The sequence below is a fragment of the Lepidochelys kempii genome, chromosome 3 (genome assembly GCF_965140265.1).
Source record: "Lepidochelys kempii isolate rLepKem1 chromosome 3, rLepKem1.hap2, whole genome shotgun sequence".
Classification (NCBI taxonomy): Eukaryota; Metazoa; Chordata; order Testudines; family Cheloniidae; genus Lepidochelys; species Lepidochelys kempii.
The window spans coordinates 95,568,867-95,586,568 of NC_133258.1; the positions used below are offsets into that span (position 1 = coordinate 95,568,867).

The window sequence follows — 17,702 nt, forward strand, 5'->3', positions numbered from 1 at the left end:
CAACATATTAACAGAGACCTTTTTTAAAAAGCAAAGCACTATGTTTATTTAAAACATTATATATAAAAAATACTCAGTTTAAACTAGAGCCTTCTGGTTCAGTGTTCACTTCTTTTTGAGCTTTCTTCACATAGAGGAATTATAATCCTGGTCTTGTGATACTGCCAATGCGTGTGAGAGTTGCACACAATAGGCCAGATCATGCGACCAGTTTTTAAACCGATCTCAATTGAGGTCAGTGGGGAGTTCTGTTTAAAAACTGATTGCATAATATGTCCCAAGATATTTTTGTTAGGTTTTTCTTTACACAGTTTTAGTTAATGTTAGTTACAATACTACCAGTAAGATTATTTATTATTTATTTTTTAATTATCTCAGGGTCCAGTTATAGAAAGTATAATTTACACTGGATGAAATTCACCACTGTGAAGAAAGCCAGTTTATTTTGAAGGCTTATGCAGGATTTAAAAGGTGCCTGGGGTCAGCATAAGGCCTTCTTCACAGGGATACATTTCACTAATCTTTCTAAAAAGAAAAGGAGTACTTGTGGCATAATTAAGGTGGGCCATTTCCAGCACAAATCCAGGTTCTCTCACATCCCCCCCACCCCCATACACACACAAACTCACTCTCCTGCTGGTAATAGCTCATCCAAACTGACCACTCTGAGAGTTTGGATGAGCTATTACCAGCAGGAGAGTGAGTTTGTGTATGTATGGGGGTGGGGGGATGTGAGAGAACCTGGATTTGTGCTGGAAATGGCCCACCTTAATTATGCACATTGTAGGGAGAATGGTCACTTTGGATGAGCTATTACCAGCAGGATAGTGAGTTTGTGTGTGTGGTTTTTGGGAGGGGGGTGAGAGAACCTGGATTTGTGCAGGAAATGGCCCAACTTGATTATCATGCACATTGTGTAGAGAGTTGTCACTTTGGATGGGCTATCACCAGCAGGAGAGTGAATTTGTGTGGAGGGTGAGAAAACCTGGATTTGTGCTGGAAATGGCCCACCTGATGATCACTTTAGATAAGCTATTACCAGCAGGACAGTGGGGTGGGAGGAGGTATTTTTTCATATTCTCTGTGTATAAATAAAGTCTGCTGCAGTTTCCACGGCATGCATCCGATGAAGTGAGCTGTAGCTCACGAAAGCTCATGCTCAAATAAATTGGTTAGTCTCTAAGGTGCCACAAGTACTCCTTTTCTTTTTGCGAATACAGACTAACACGGTTGTTACTCTGAAACTAATCTTTCTAACTCCCATTGGCTTTTATGGGAGTTGTGGAATCTCAGCATGTGGCGGGACAGGGCTCTTAAAACACAAGGGGGAGTATTATCGTTCCACTGAGGGTGGCATGTTTAGAAAACACAATTTAATGGGGATGGACAGAGAAATGGAAGGCTGAAATTTACTGAAGTAAATATAGGCCGCATTCATACTTACCAGAATTGTGTTAAACAGGTGCCCCAAAGGAAGGCAAAATGTTGGTTGTGAACCGGATTGTATGTATTTTCTTGGAGTAACACAATGGGGAATTTGGCCTTTGTTTAGTTTTTAAAGAAAAAGGTAAAATGTCATTGTCGTTAGACGTTCAGTGCCTGCTGAGGAGCAGGGATTCTGAAGTAAAAGCATGTTCTGTAGGCTGCTATTACAGAAGCTATTGACAAAATTAATGGATTTATATAGCTCAGCTCCTGGACTTTTCTAATGCTCTACATTGAGGCTGCAGTGTAATGTGGTTTATTTTGGATCCCTGTTTCCTAAATTTATCTTTTCAAATGCCATGATAGGTGATCCTGTTCTTCAAAGAGTTTGATATGACAACATTGCTTAGTCTTTTTCTGCTTTGTAGGATTTGTGTAAACTGTCATGTTCCAATTTGTCACTTACAAATATTTTCTCTGTAATTAATAAGACTATGTTAATGGGACAGTTCAAAAAGTCAGTGCAATAATATGTATTGCTAAAGTATATTTCACTTAGCAGCTCTTCATAGCATTCCCCCTGCTGCCATTGCTGCCCCAGAAGAGACTGTCCTTGTCAAACTGGTCTTTTACTATGCCTTAGTAGTGTGTGTTGGGTACAGAGATTAAATTAAGCCACTTCATGTTGCTTAGTTTTGTTCTGTTCATGATTCGTTTTTAGCCCTGAGGTTGTCTGGGTCTTAGTGCCCAGATAAATTTTATATTCTGGTTATGAAAAAGGTACTGCAGTTAATCAGAAAACAAACAGGTGTGGGATGCCCCAAGGTTTCACCCATTTCTTTTTAGGTTACGTTTTCCCACTGTTTTCTCATTTGTATCTTGTGTCTCATTCTCCCTCAGGACAGTGTTCACGGTGTAGAGGGAAAAAAAAATCTTCCAGTGATGTTAACGTGCAAATAGATCCCATGCTAAATCTTCATGGGACTTTTATATCTGTAAATCTTTTATTCTGAGACCTCTGACTGACCTAACTTTTAACCCTTATTACTGCAGTTATAGTCTTCAGTCTAATCAGCAGCAGAGCGTACTGAACCTCCATGCTTTTAGCACAGTGGGATTCAATTAAAGACACTTAAATACTGAAAACTGAATATTTTTTGTCATATTATCTTCTGCAGTTTTTCAGAACATTGCTACTACTTTGTTACCTGCTATAGCTGTTTACTTTGAAAAATCCATTGAGTTCAAAGTATCTGATTAATCAGATCAACATGCACTGCTGGTGGGGACTGCATTCCCACTGAAAGGAAGGTAAATGCTAAAAATTTGCAAGCACTCACAAATGCCCCATTATTTAACAACTTTCAGGAAATTAAATGACTTTTTGCCTGTTTCAAAAATGTCTTTCTACACAATCTAGTTCTTTGTGCCGTTTTATGTTGCCACAGTGTGGGGTGACATAAATCAGTAAAATGTGCAATAAGTCAAGAAATACATACATGCCCCCCTGACACACACATGTATATTAAAATAAAATGTAGCAGAGAAAAGGGAGTTGGCCACCATCTTCAGTCTATCTGCAAATCGGCATGTGCTATGATTTGTAGACTCTCTGAATTAAATCAGACTTTTGATGGGCTCTGTGAATTTTCATGAAACTTCAAAAAGCCCTTTTATTAATTATTTGCATTGTGGTAGTTCCTGGTGGCCTCAGCTAAGCTCAGGACTCCATTTCGTTAGGCACTGTATGAACACATACATCAGTAAGAGACCGTCTGTGCCCCAAAGACCTTACAAACTAAATCCCTAATCCCATGTTTATCTTTAAGCACTAGAGAAGTACCATTGACTTAACTTTAAGCACATGAGTAATCTCATTTAAGCGCACAAAAGCATTTGCAAGGCCAAGACAAGATAATGGGAGGGAGGGATGGGAGAAATTATTATTAAAATACATAATTAGATCCTTACTTTCAATTTAAGGAATATTAATTAATAAGAGCCCATATAAAATTAGAAAGGGATGCAGGTTTATTCAAATAATAAACATCATGAAATACAAACCGTTCTTCTCCCAATCTTTGAGCCTCTGTCTGCTTTAATCTTTCATCACTGGCAGTCTGAATAAGCATAGGGCTGATGCTGGGAACCTCCCATTCAGTAATGGCAATGCTAAGTGCTGAAAATACCGTAGAATGCTTAATACCTATTTTCCAAATAGTCTGGCTTCAGAAATAAGCATATTTTCAGAGATCGAGGCGTCTGAGGAGAGGGACTTGTGTCTGGAGGGTCAGGCCTGCTTAGCCATCTACAGTTCCCATCATACAACACAAATCTTATTGTTTTGTTCCGACCCAGTTCACCTTCCCATCCTAAATCTCCTGAAATTACATTGTCCCATGAATCCCTTCTGTCCCTTTCCTAAACTGAGCAGCCTACTTTGCCTTCTGTCCTACCTTCTAACATGGCTTGTGCATAGCCTTCTACCTCTACCGTCCTCTTTTGATTTCTTCTCTAATGGGACTTTGTTTCTAGTTCAGCTGTCTGCAATTTGATGCCTTCTGGCATTGCATATGCCCCAGAATCTTTTGCACAGGCTGCTGTTGCACTTCCATGTAACCACCTTGGCAACTGATGCAAAAGATTTTGGGGTACATAGAGATACTAGACAGGAAACAAGAAAGCTCCTTCATAACACAAGCTGGATAAGAGCAAGGAAAAATGGCACTAACTACAGTGAGGTGCTACCAACACTTTAAAGAGGGTTTTCCTTTAATATTTGCCAACTCAGCTGGTGGTACGTGTGACATCCCCTGGGCAGAAGACTCCTCTACCCCAGTTGTTCTCTGTGTTCTCCCCACAACACACACACACACATCAATTCCATTCTCTCCCCACCCACATCCCATCAATCCAGTATTCTTTTCCCACCCTCAAATGCATTGGTCCTTCCACCCTACCTCTCTAGGCCCATCATGCTTCTTGTCCACCCTAACATCTCATGGAGGTTCTAGGTGGCTCCCCTGACCTGGCATCTCTCTTCCTTACAGCAGTGGTGGTGTCCTGTAGCCTCTGGTAGGCAAGGCAGCCGTCTCTCAGCTCCCGCCTGTGGGGTGGGTATGCAATGAAGAGTGGGTCCCATTTGGTGGTGGTTTTGAATGTCTATTCAAAAATGTTCTCTTTAGTTCCTGAGGTGGATGGGATTCCTGGTCAGTGGAGTGGCAGGTTGGCTTGCCGCCTCCTTCCTCCACCTCACATCTGGAGTGACTGACAGGAAAAAAGGTGAGGACTAACTACATTGTCTCACTGCTGTACTCCTAGCAGTGATGGTGGGCTTTTGAAGGGAGTACCTCTTGCAGAGCTGTTGTGGCTTCAACACTAGTAGGTACACCCTGGCTATGGCTATGAGGGGTCTAAGCCAGCTGCTGTTCCTGTTTCCTAAAGGGGGCTGGAAACTTTAACAAGCAGAGTTGGCCTTAGCATTTTTAAGTGGCCTGCAAAAGTTTTTTGCTGCCCCAAATATAATCTACCTTGTGGACCATGACCACCCTATTAGGAACAGGGCCTGCCTGAGGAGCATGAGAGGGCTAGTGAAATCCATCTTTGAGAGACACCCCAACCTTTACAGATGTGTGTTATATAAAGTGTGTGTAGTGCGTGAGAGAGAGAGGATAGTGTAGAGTATCTAGCTTCCCCACCCAGCCTCCTGATGCAGAAGGGCAGCCACCAGTTACTTGTTCCTTTTAACCTGAGTGAGTGGCATACATTCCTGAGGCTACTTTCATAAGGAAGAAGGCTAGGTATACAGGGGTTTTTGTCTGGTTTTAATGAATGCTGAGATTTCTCTTTATGGGGCTCAGAAGTCAGCTCTGTTAACCTTGGGCATGCATGACCTACTGTGAGCTCTCTCCAGCTTCTCATTGCCTAGGCAGGGAAGAAAGCAGGAGAGGGGGAACTGCAAAAGGTCCTCCAGATGGTGGGAGAATTAGCATATTTTCCCCTAAAACTGGATGTCTTGGCTGCTGTATTAATAACATCACATGAAGATGGGGTGAGGTGAAATCGGTGGGGCTGTGATTTATAAGAATTGAATTTAAAATATTTATCAAGGTGGCCTAGAGCCTGAGAGAGCTGTTCTTTTATCTTTTAACCTTTTTGTACAACTCAGAAGAAAAAATAGAACTAGAACAAAATACCAGTGATTATCCTTGGATTTTAAGCAAATAAACGTCAATAAACCAAATGCAGTACTTTTCTTGCAAGCTTTTGAACCTGTGCAGCTTTTCAGCATGGCTAAGGTACTTGTCACAGAAGTAAGTCCAATTGTCTGAGGCTGAAGAAATTTGAGTGGGGTAATGCTAATCCTGGGCAATGAGAATATAATCTGGTTGGATACCAGATATAAACAGACTTCCCCATCTTAAATAGATTGCCAGTTATACAAGACTTTGCAACTTTGCCAATTTTATAAACAAAGATGATGATGGAGAGAAACAGAATGTGCTCATAAATGCTGGCTGTAATTGTTCTCTGCTATTTTATTATTACTTTACATTGGAAATACTTTTCATAAGAGCTCTTTCTGGGGAGGCAGTGCAAATATGGGTGCTCAATGTAGTTTAGTAGGGTATCAAGAAAGGTTTCTATTAATGTGCCTCCCAAATCAATAAAGTATAGAAATGTTAGCACTTGGTGTTCTGAGGAATTTTGTTTCAGGCCACCTCCTGCTTAAAGGTTGATTACAACAGAGCAGGCTTGGTACTAGAATGCAAAGCAGTAGAAATATGTGGCTATGTTGTAGATGGTAGTATTTAGGAATTTGGATGCTTGTTGTTTAGCAGCATTCTTGAAGGTAGAGTATTCTAGGAATCTTGGTTTAGAAAGAGCATATTCAATTTTCTATTTCAAAAAGTGCCTGAATGGAAAATTAGATCTTTCTGATTTAACAGATATACTCTATGCAGTAATATAGTAAAGGGACTTGATCTGGGTAAGCTAGTTTTATTTGACTTTATTTAAATGTCACAGTGAAAAAACCCAGTACAGTATACATGTAACAGATTAAATTAAAAGTAAATATTTCTTTTGTTACACTGTGCCTCTCTAAAAGTGGGCTCTTTGTTCAAAGAACTTTTTAATGTATCTGGCACTGGAATGGGAGCCAAAAGGCCTGGGTTTTAATAGTAGATCAGTTACTGACCTTAGATATGACTGCAGGCAAGTCATTTTGATACTTAATCATCTTCATAAAGCCATTTGAGTTCTATGGGTGAAAAGCAGAACATAGTGATGAAGTATTATTATTGCAATTACATTTTTATATCCAAGATACAGTTACATGTCACTGGGGATGTGACCAAGGTGTGACAGTCTCTGTCTCAGATCCAAAATCTTTCTCATTTTCTCCTTGTCTTTCTTGTATGTTAGAAGAACATTAGTACCCTCCCCCCCACACACACACCAAGCTTCTATACTGATCAAAAGTAAGTATTGAGCCCCACTGCTTCCAAACTCCCATACCAGCAAGTTCAGCACGTAGGCAAGGTACGAGAGAGCATGGTTTTAAGTGTGGTGATCATCATGATAAGCTCTTAGGATCAGATTTGCCTGCACCCCTGCTTGTCACCTTTGCATATACACATAGTGCTCCTAGAAATCAATTTTTGAAGGTTACTTTCGTATACTTTTGTTTTTTTATATAAAATGTGGTTGTTCCAGTAAAAGGGAGTGATGTCTATCATGTATTCTTTTTTATTTGTAATATGACAGAATTAAGGAACCCCAGTCATGGACCAGGACCCCACTGTGCTAGGCACTGTACAAACGTAAAACAAAAAGATGGCCCTTGCAGCAAAGAGCTTACACAGATTTTACCTAGATTGTATGTTCTTTAGTTAGTTAAGAAAAACCTCAGATTTCTTTCACTGTACAAAAAAGGCAAACTTTAGTGAAGGAGTGCCTACTCTCTTTCACATCTCTCAGAGGACCAGGAGTAGCATTATTAACTTTAGCCAGGGCGCTGGGTTCAAGAAGTGGAGGTAACACTGCCGTGGATCAAGTTGACTGTTCTGAAGGAAAGAAGACTGATATGAAAAATAACTTGAGCTTATTTATTTTTAATAAGCTTGTCTTACTACCACCCCTGACATGTTTTGTTATGCCAATATTTTTGTTGTCCACCAAATAATCATCAGTGTTCATACAGGTAAACACTGCCCATACATATTGTATTGGCTGTCTACTAGAAAGCGATCTCCAGTTGAATCACCACGAAATTGGTCAAAAGTATGATTTTGAATTTGGGTTTCGGTAGTCACTTATGAGTGGTGGGTGAAGCGACTTACCCCTCTGTTTCTACCACAGATGCTTCCACGTTCATTCTGTCAGGAAAAGCTAGTGACATTTCCATCTTTGGATCCTCAATGGAATTGTCCTGTAAGTTGTAAGAGGACTAGAAGTCACCTCAGGCTAGAGTGGCCTCTGTTTCAGCATGACTGCTTCGCCCTTAATGACTGCTCACACCTCCAACAGGTATCTCCATGCTTTGATATACTCCTGTATAACTTCCTTGGAATAATTACTGTAATCTTTTACTGGATGAATTTGGTAATAATTGGCCATGCTGTCGTTGAGGCAAATACTGTAAGTACTTGTTTCATTCCTGATTCATGTTTCACACATTGTATTCACCTTTCTTAACTCCTTCTCACTGACCTAAACCAAGACACTCTGCAAAAGGCCTGTCAGTTGTAGCCATCCCCAGGAGCTCTGCACTATTTAATTGGCATTTATAGGCTATTTTCTGGTAGTTTCAAAACTCTTTGTGCGTGTTCTTTCTGTACATGGTGGATAAGTGCAAAAATTTCATTAAAGGGTGATCAGGGTAATTTGGGAATTTTCAACAAATTGTATAAATATCTGTCTCATAGGCCTCTGAGACGAATATTATCTGTATATTTTGTGTTCAGAGGGGCAATCACAGCAGGCTCTCAGTGCTTTGAGCAGAAAACATAGTGTATGTCTACACTTTAATGCAAGGTGTGATTGCAGCTCGGGTAGACCTACCCATGCTAGCTTTGTTCACACTAGCATGACTAAAAATATCAGTGCAGGTGTAGTGGCATGAGCTTCAGCGCGGGCTGTACAGGCATGCCGGGAACCAAGAGTGTCTACTGGCATTGCTGAAGCCTGTGCTACTACAACTACTGTTATTTTTAGGTATGTTTATCTGAGTTGAAAACATACCTTGGATTGCACTATAGGCAGATGGTAGAAGTTATGGTAGCAGGGAAGAATCAAAGGCATAACCAGGAGGACTGGTATGCCATGTAATGAAACTACCAAATTGTTGCTTTGTGCTGTGCATGATGGATGTTAGTATTTGTGATTGAGGGCACATAGAAAAAGTGAAACATCTGGCATAGTGGAGTAAATGCAGATGATGAAGGAAGGGAACTTAAGCAGAGAAAAAGAAAGGTGATAGTGAAGGACTTGTTTCTTAGAAATATACACTTGCTAGCGTGAGAGGTGATCTTAACTATCAATATAATGCAACTTTTCTACATAGTCTACATTTTTTCTTTTTACTGAATTTCAAAACAATTTGCAGGGTTAAATAACACCATTGCAGAGTTAGGTAATAAATTGTATCAGCTGGGAACTGAAATTAAGAGGTTATAGACAAAGGAGAAAAATCACATTTTTTTTACCTGAGTTTTGAAATGACTTAAGAGCATAAGAATGGCCATACGGGGTCAGAGCAATGTTCCATCTAGCCCAGTATCCTGTCTTCTGACAGCGGCCAATACCAGGTGCTTCAGAGGGAATAAACAGAACCGGTGGTCATAGTGATCCATCCTGTTGTCGACTCCCAGCTTCTGGCTAACAGGCTAGTGACACTCGGAGCATAGGGTTGCATCCCTAACCATTCTGGCTAATAGCCATTGATGAACCTATCCTCCATTAACCTATCTAGTTCTTTTTTTTTTTTATCCCTGTTATAGTTTTGACTTTCACAACATCCCCTGACAATGAGTGAGTTCTACAGGTTAACTGCATGTTGTGTGAAGAAGTACTTCCTTTTGTTTCTTTTAACCCTGCTGCCTATTAATTTCATTGGGTGACCCCCGCCCCCCCCCGTCCTTGTGTTATCTGAAGGAGTATATAACATTTTCTTATTCACTTTCTCTGCACCAGATTTTATAGACCTCTATTGTATCCCCTCTTAGTCATCTCTTTTCCAAGTTGAAAAGTGCCAGTATTTTTAATCTCTCATACCGAAACTGTTCCATATCTCTAATCACCTTTGTTGTACTTCTCTGTACCTTTATCAATTCTAATGTATTTTTTTTGAGATGGGGCAACCAGATCTGCATGCAGTATTCAAAATGTGGGTGTACCAGGGATTTATATAGTGGCCTTATATTTTCTGTCGTCTTATCTATCTCTTTCCTGATGGTTCCTAACATTCTGATAGCTTTTTTGACTGACTGCTGCTGCACACTGAGCAAATGTTTTCAGAGAAATATCCACAATTACTCCAAGATCTTTCTTGAGCGGTAACAGCTAATTCAGACCCCATCATTTTATTTGAAGAGTTGGGATTATGTTTTCCCATGTGCATTACTTTGAATTTTATCAACATTGAATTTCATCTGGCATTTTGTTGCCCAGTCACCAGTTTTGTGTTTTTTTTGAGATCCCTTTGTAGCTCTTTGCAGTCTGCTTTGGACTTAACTATCTTGTGTAGTTTAGTATCACTTGAAAATGTTACCACTTTACTGTTTATCCCTTTTTCCAGATCATTTATAAATATGTTGAATAGGAGTTGTCCAAAAAAAAAAAAAAAAAAAAGCTGATTTGCAGAGAGCAAATCAATCTTGTAGCAAAATGACACCTATTTTCTCATCTCCCATCATTCAGCCAGGACTCTGTTTTTTCTCTGTTACTGGCTATAGAAAAGAAAATGCCCCTTCCATTTGTGACACATTTTTTCTTTCCATGACCCCTTAGGAAGTTGTGAAGAATGATTAATAAATAGCAAAATGAATGGTACAATACTGTTATTACTTTCACTATTGATATAATGGAAAGAAACCTCTGCTGGCTTTGAACTGTTACATTTCACAATTGTATTATCATATCTACAACTTAAAAATCAAAGCCATCTTTGTTCCCTCAGGCAGCCAAGAGTATTCTACTGTGCAGAGAGAGCTAGACGTGATTGCGTAAGATGTTAACGGCCATACATGACTAATATGTACACTGGATATTTCAGAAAATGATTTTGGTTGGAGGGTTAGATCTTGTGTTGAAGTCTGGTAATTGTTTTTCATTGGTAATATGTGCTCTTTACAGCAGCTGGAATTGTGCTACTTTTACCCACTGAACTGTCGCTTGATTTATCTGTGGCAAGACGGGAAAACTCTTTCAGAGTGCATATCACATCTTAGCATAGAGGTCATGTCATGGAGTATGTTCTGTCATTGGTTGTTGCACAAGCTACCTTCTATTAGGGATGGAATAACAGCCCTCTGGCATCTGCAGCAATTCCTTCTACAGGAAAACAATATTAGGAAAGTATTTTAATGTATTTTTAGCTTCTTTTAATGTGACTTTGTAGCTGAAAACAAAGACCAGTGCTTACATACTGTGACCAGCAAGTTGGCCAGGGACTACAAACAAGTGTTCCACAAACCGTAATTTGAGAATCGCTAAACAATGATATTTCTAAGGCTATTTCCAAATTAGGGCTAGATTGTGCTGCTTAGGAACAGCCTAGATAAGGGGCTGTAAAGAGTACTAGGAGGCATGTTCTGCCTTGAGAAGATAGAATGCCTCCTGGAGCACTGAGCGCACAGAGGCTATGCTCCCAATACTAGCCCCTATGCAACTAGCCAGTGCAAGGAAGAAATTAAAGCACTGGTCCCACCCAACCCCCACCAGTCCCTGCCTTCCTCAGAAGGCTGAAGCTCTAATTCTGCTTGGTCCTTGCAAGGAGTGAAGAAAAGGCTTCTTGTATATTTTCTCCTATGTGCACCCATGTACAAGCCAGGAGGAACCTGGCTTTTGATTTTTCATCCCCTACACTTGCCTCCACCTCTGCCTTCTTTCTTCCTTCAGTTCTGTAAGCAGGTCTAGCCAAGCCACAAAACAGCATTGGCTTCAAGCTTGGAGGAGGTGAGGAAAAATAAGGCAGTACTATCCACAGGAGAAGGGACAAGTTCTAGGATGTTCTTCAGAATCAAGCATCCTAGGTCCATATGGTTAGGACCATGCACAGAAGGGAAGTCAGTCTGTGTGTGTGTGTGTGTGTCTGTGTCTCTCACAGAAATTGTGTGGTCCACATGGACTAGAATGAGCAATGACTCTCTTCCTGCTTGGATCCTCCTGGTGTAATTTAAGGAATGAAAAAATAAGAGCAGTGGTAATTGCTGCAATTTGAACTGGATTTTATGACCACTTTTTAATTTTTATTGCAAGCATTTCAGATGTCCCTTTCCTGACATTGTGTGTTGATGATGAGAAAAAGAATATGAATGACACTAATGCAGTATTATAATCTGGACAGCTCCAGTGTTCTTAATTACAGTTCCTGAAATCTGAATGCTTAATTAGTCTTTTCCCCCTGCTTAGTTTCCTAACAGAAAAAGAAATATAAATGTTTGCCTTTTAGACATTAGGTGTGGTGTAGTGTCTCTTTCATTAAAGTGCTCAGGGAAACAGAAGATGTAGCTAATCAATATTTGATGCTGTTGTCTCTGTTTTTTATCTTTAAAATGTAACTGAGTTTGAATAATTTGAAGGTAAAACTTGACTGGAAACGTATTTTGGCTGATAATTCCAGCATGTATACTTGCAATTATAACATTTAACCTGACCATTCCCATTCGGATGAGTAGAGGGGTTTCCAAGACCATCTACAGGGAAAAGAGGCAGCAAATACCCAATTACATCATTCCAGCAGTCATAGCAGGATACTATTAAAAACAATTGTATACAATTGTCAGTTTCTTAGAGGCAGCAGAAGTAGAAATTCTGCATAAAAACTGATACTTCTCCTAGGTGACAGAATTGAATTCCAACAGTAAGAGTGTAACATGAATAAACGAATAAAGCCTTGTCTACACTAGAAAGAGTTTACTGAAACAGCTATACTGGCACTTCCTCCTAGTGGAGATGCAGTTTGTAGTGGGAAAAATTCTTTTGGACTTTTGCCAGTTGAGCCAGTTCCCTGGGTGAAGTAGGCTACATTGGTGGTAGAACTGCATCCAGACTGGGGCATTTGCTGGCACAGCTATGTCTGGGAGGGAGTGATTTTTTTTTTTCCAAATGCCTAGCCATGGCTCGGCTAGCAACACTTTTTAGGTGTAGACCAGGCGAAGTTTCAAACTTAAACTGGAGGCTAAGGGATTTTAAAACAACTGTTTGTGGTGGACTGGATCATGTCTGACCCTGCGCCACAGAATTCCCAGAGGGCCATAGAGGCTGATCCCATGACTCTATTCAGTGCAAGGCTGATTGCCATGGAAGCCAAAAGATAACAAATGTAAAAAGAACGAGGAGTCCTTGTGGCACCTTAGAGACTAACAGATTTATTTGGGCATAAGCTTTTGTGGGCTAAAACCCACTTCATCAGATGTATGGAGTGGAAAATACAGTAGAGGTATAAATACACAACATATGAAAAGATGGGAGTTGCCTTACCAAGTGGGGGGGAGGGGTCAGTGCTAATGAGCCAATTCAATTAAGGTGGAAGTGGGCTATTCTCAACTGTTGCCAAGAAGGGAGGAAAAATCACTTTTGTAGTGCTAATGAGTTCAATGTAATCAAGGTGGCCCATTTCAAGAAGGTGTGAGTATCAGCAGGAGGGGAATTAGTTTTTTGTAGTGACCCATCCACTCCCAGTTTTTATTCAGGCCTAATTTGATGGTGTCCAATTTGCAAATTAGTTCCAGTTCTTCAGTTTCTCGCTGGAGTCTGATTTTGAAATTTTTTTTTTTGTTGAAGAATTGCCACTTTTAAGTCTGTTTTTGAGTGTCCAGGGAGATTGACGTGTTCTAGTACTGGTTTTTGAATGTTCTAATTCTTGATGTCAAACTTGTGTCCATTTATTCTTTTGCGTAGAAACTGTCCGGTTTGGCCAATGTACATGGCAGAGGGGCATTGCTGGCACATGATGGCATATATCACATTGGTAGATGTGCAGGAAGTCACAAGCAATGTAAAAAGGGAAGTCACAAGCATAAGTTGCATAAATGATTGAGTTCTCAGTCCATTTCCTGCTGTATAATTAAATGTGGGATTATAAAAATCCCACATAAAAGCTTCATTAATTTAAAGTTCAGATTAAGTGCTATTCACACCACAGGCCAAGTCCTTGTGTCCAGCTGAGAGAGGTTGGTACAAGATCGGAGAAGGGAAACAAAGGTAGATCAGTTATCTGTCCACTGCCCCAGTCCTGACGCTGATGGTTTCCTACAGACTGTTTCAGTGGCTGAGGATTGCCAGAATACCAGGTACGTGCTTCTCCTTGCCCCTGGTTTGCCTCTCAACGTGCCCCCTAGAGCAGGAAGTTGAGTGGGTGCAAGACCAGGCTAGAATGAATGCAGAGCTCTGGAAAGCAGGGGCAGTGACTCCAGTGGAACTCCCAGTAGCAGACTGCAGCCAGCAGAGCCCTGAAAAGCTGGGCTTACCCCTGCAGGGTATGTATAGTCCAGAGTTGCCTGTGCCCTTTGCTCCATTAGGGCAGCTGAAAAAGGGACTGGGGAGTGGCATCCATTTCTCTCTCTTCCAAGCTATGGTTACATAGACTGACGCTTACCTTGCCATCCAAGTCAAAATCACGTACACTATAACAGAATCATTCTTGCTGACCATCACCTAAAAAGCCTTTAATTCTCACACATTCTTAACTTGACGTGGAAGGATTTCATTTCCCTGAAAAGGCTGACTCTGAGCACTACAATAAAATACACACTTTGAAAATTCAGAATTTAGACTTTTTTTCTTATCTACCTTTTAACCCTCTAGACTTTCTCCACAGCTGTTAGGCTCTTTGGTAAGTCCTTCTTAGTTTGCCGTATTGTCTAGACAGAATATAAATTATGCTCTATCACATCACTCTGGTGTAGCCTGCTGTACGTGTTGCATGCAACCACCACAAGCAACTGTATGAATTTAAAAAGCCAGTAGCCTCACTACACATGCACAAAAGCTGATTTGTAAACTTTAACCTTATTGTGTTTGTTGTTCTACCCAAAGAATTAGGCTATGATACAGATGGTACATACACATTCACTGGATGAAATCTTACTCTAGTGAAGTCAACGGGAGTTTTGCAATTGACTTCAGTGTGGCCAGGATTTTACCCACAGAATTCACTTTAAATAAATAAATAAAAAAAAGCAGCAGCCAGCTCACTTGAACTGTATTGTACATGTAATAGTGCTGCTGAAGTGAACAGAACTACTCGCATGTCCTGATCTGAAGCCTGTAGTAGTAAAATAGTCTCTCAATTCACTTCTTTGGGATTTAGTTCAAGCCCACTGGGTGTGTTTCTTTAATAAAAAAAAAAAAAAAAAATCAAGCACACGCATAGATCTTTGCAGAATTTGGGCCAAAATTGTATAAATATTTGATTTTTTAAGAGTAAATACTCTGTGCCATGATTAAGTTTGAAGAGATTTTGTTGTTTTTGCAGAGTTATCTACTGTTGACATCTCAGTGCATTAACAAGAAAGGGGGAGGGGGGGAAATCCACCCACCACAACTAATATGTCACTAACTACAGTATAATGGCATGACTTGCACAGCTGTAGTAAAATGTAACATAACATGATTATTGTGAAGATTTAAGGCTGAATGAATTCCAATACTGGCAGTAGTCAGCAAGTTATGCATGCTGTTTTTAATATTCAGTGACCAGAGATTATGATAGGAGATCTCGTAAATTAACAAATAAACAGTACAGAAAATGAATAAAGTAAAGTATGCAAGTAAATATTTTGTTGGACTACAGGAGAATTTTTCTATGGATTTCCTACTTTTAACTCTACAGGTATTATTGTCTGTAGTGCATTATTACCAGCTCACTGTACGTGACATGGCTTGATATGGAGTACTCTGCAAAATGAAATTTAAAAGAATGTCTCACTGCACACTGATTTAAAAAAAAATACAGCCAGTAACCTCCAGATACCTGGATGAAGGTTGTACAGCCTACGACAGGACCAGTGAAGCATCATACTTTTTGGATAATTAAAACTCCAGAATACATAACCTTGTTGTTTTAGAGTAACAGCCGTGTTAGTCTGTATTCGCAAAAAGAAAAGGAGTACTTGTGGCACCTTAGAGACTAACCAATTTATTTGAGCATGAGCTTTCGTGAGCTACAGCTCATGCTCAAATAAATTGGTTAGTCTCTAAGGTGCCACAAGTACTCCTTTTCTTGTTGTTTTAGTTAAATAAAACCATTTAAATGTCTGTCTGGTGGTGGTTTCCTCCTAATACAGCATGGCAAGAAAATCCTCCAAATATTAATGATTAACCTGTTGAATTGGAGATAGTTCACCTCCCAATGACTTCATAAATATCTGCTTCAATTACCTTTGGTAAATGAAATAATCAAACAATTATTCATTTTCTGATATAGCTGTAAACCTAATCTGAAAAGTTTTTTTCAAAATCACTTTAAAAATTTATAGTGTGTACCTTCTAAAAATGAAACCTACATCTGAGTTGTGCATAATATGTATTAAGGTTATAACAACCAACAAGAATGCACTTTTGTGTAGAAATCCATGATTAAATTGAGTCTTCCTGACTAGTAATTTTAAATCAAATCCACCCTGCAATTAACCCTCCAGAATTGACTCTAATCAGAGACTAAGGCAGAGAACAGACTTGCTAGCCACTCTCTCAGCTACCTTTACACCAGACTTTGAAATAACCAACACCAACAAAACCATGTCTTCCCAAGAGTCAAAACTTACTCACATACAAGCAAAATAACTTGGAAGACTGTCTGTAACAGCACCATTTGGGTGATGCCTGCCCATGCACTATTATCCACTGCATAGAACAAAAAGAAAAGGAGTACTTGTGGCACCTTAGAGACTAACCAATTTATTTAATCTCTAAGGTGCCGCAAGTACTCCTTTTCTTTTTGCGAATACAGACTAACACGGCTGTTACGCTGAAACCAGTCGTCATGCATAGAACACCGGACACTCACTTCATGATTTAGCAGATTCTATGCTTTTTTCCAGGCCATTTTCAGACTTCAGGCTAGGAAGTGGGTAATTATCCTCTAGCCGTAGAGTTGGACTGACTTTCAGAATTTGAAATCAGTCAAATGTACAGGTGCCAGAATCCTAATATGGTCAATTGTTTAATGTCTTTAATTTTGTGCACATTCGGTTAAAACTGGTTCCATTTTGCTGCATGTAAAACCAATCAGTAATTTGGTAATGAGGTAAAATACATATCTGTTTGTTCATTTCATCTGAAAAACTAATTTAGTAATTCTGAAATGTCTCATATTTGTAAACTTTGTGCCTGGGATATATTGGAAAACAGGGCATGAAATGAATTTAAGGCATAAATATCACAATCTATTTAAAAGGCATAATTTCAATTCACAGTCTCTCATTCTTTCATTAAACTCTAGGGGAAATGCAGCTTATTGACTCATGCTAAAATTTCATCTGGTCTTTTAATTTATTTAGGGCTGTATTCTACCACTTTATCTCATACTGAGTAGTTGCATACTCTGCATATAGCTCTACTGAAATGAAGGGAGGTATTCCTAGAGTAAGATATTACTGGATGTGAGAAAGGGGCAGAGTAAGATGCTGTTGAACTCCTAATGGTTTATCTTGTAAATAAGTGTAGCTTTTATAAAAATTATCACACATAAATTGCATAGACAGCCCATTGTGGAAAACAATCCTGGTTTCCTCAAGGGATATTTTAATAGCCAAATAATATTTATGTAAATAAAAATTGACAGTCAATCAAAAACTAGGCAAAATATGTGTTTTGCTCTAGCAAATAAAAGGCCATGTATTCCAATAGCAAAGGCCCTGTACTTGGAAAGATTAGTCCCAGAAAACAAAAAACAGTATCATCCCAGTTGAATCATAGAATATCAGGGTTGGAAGGGACCTCAGGAGGTCATCTAGTCCAACCCCCTGCTCAAAGCAGGACCAATCCCCAACTAAATCATCCCAGCCAGGGCTTTGTCAAGCCTGACCTTAAAAATATCTAAGGAAGGA

At 39.6% G+C, this 17,702-nt stretch overlaps 1 protein-coding gene across 7 annotated transcripts in view; it reads left to right on the forward strand.

The window, feature by feature from the left end:
* The window catches only part of TPD52L1 (TPD52 like 1), an 86,657-nt gene that overhangs the window by 1,335 nt on the left and 67,620 nt on the right, over positions 1–17,702 (forward strand). The window lies entirely within an intron of this gene.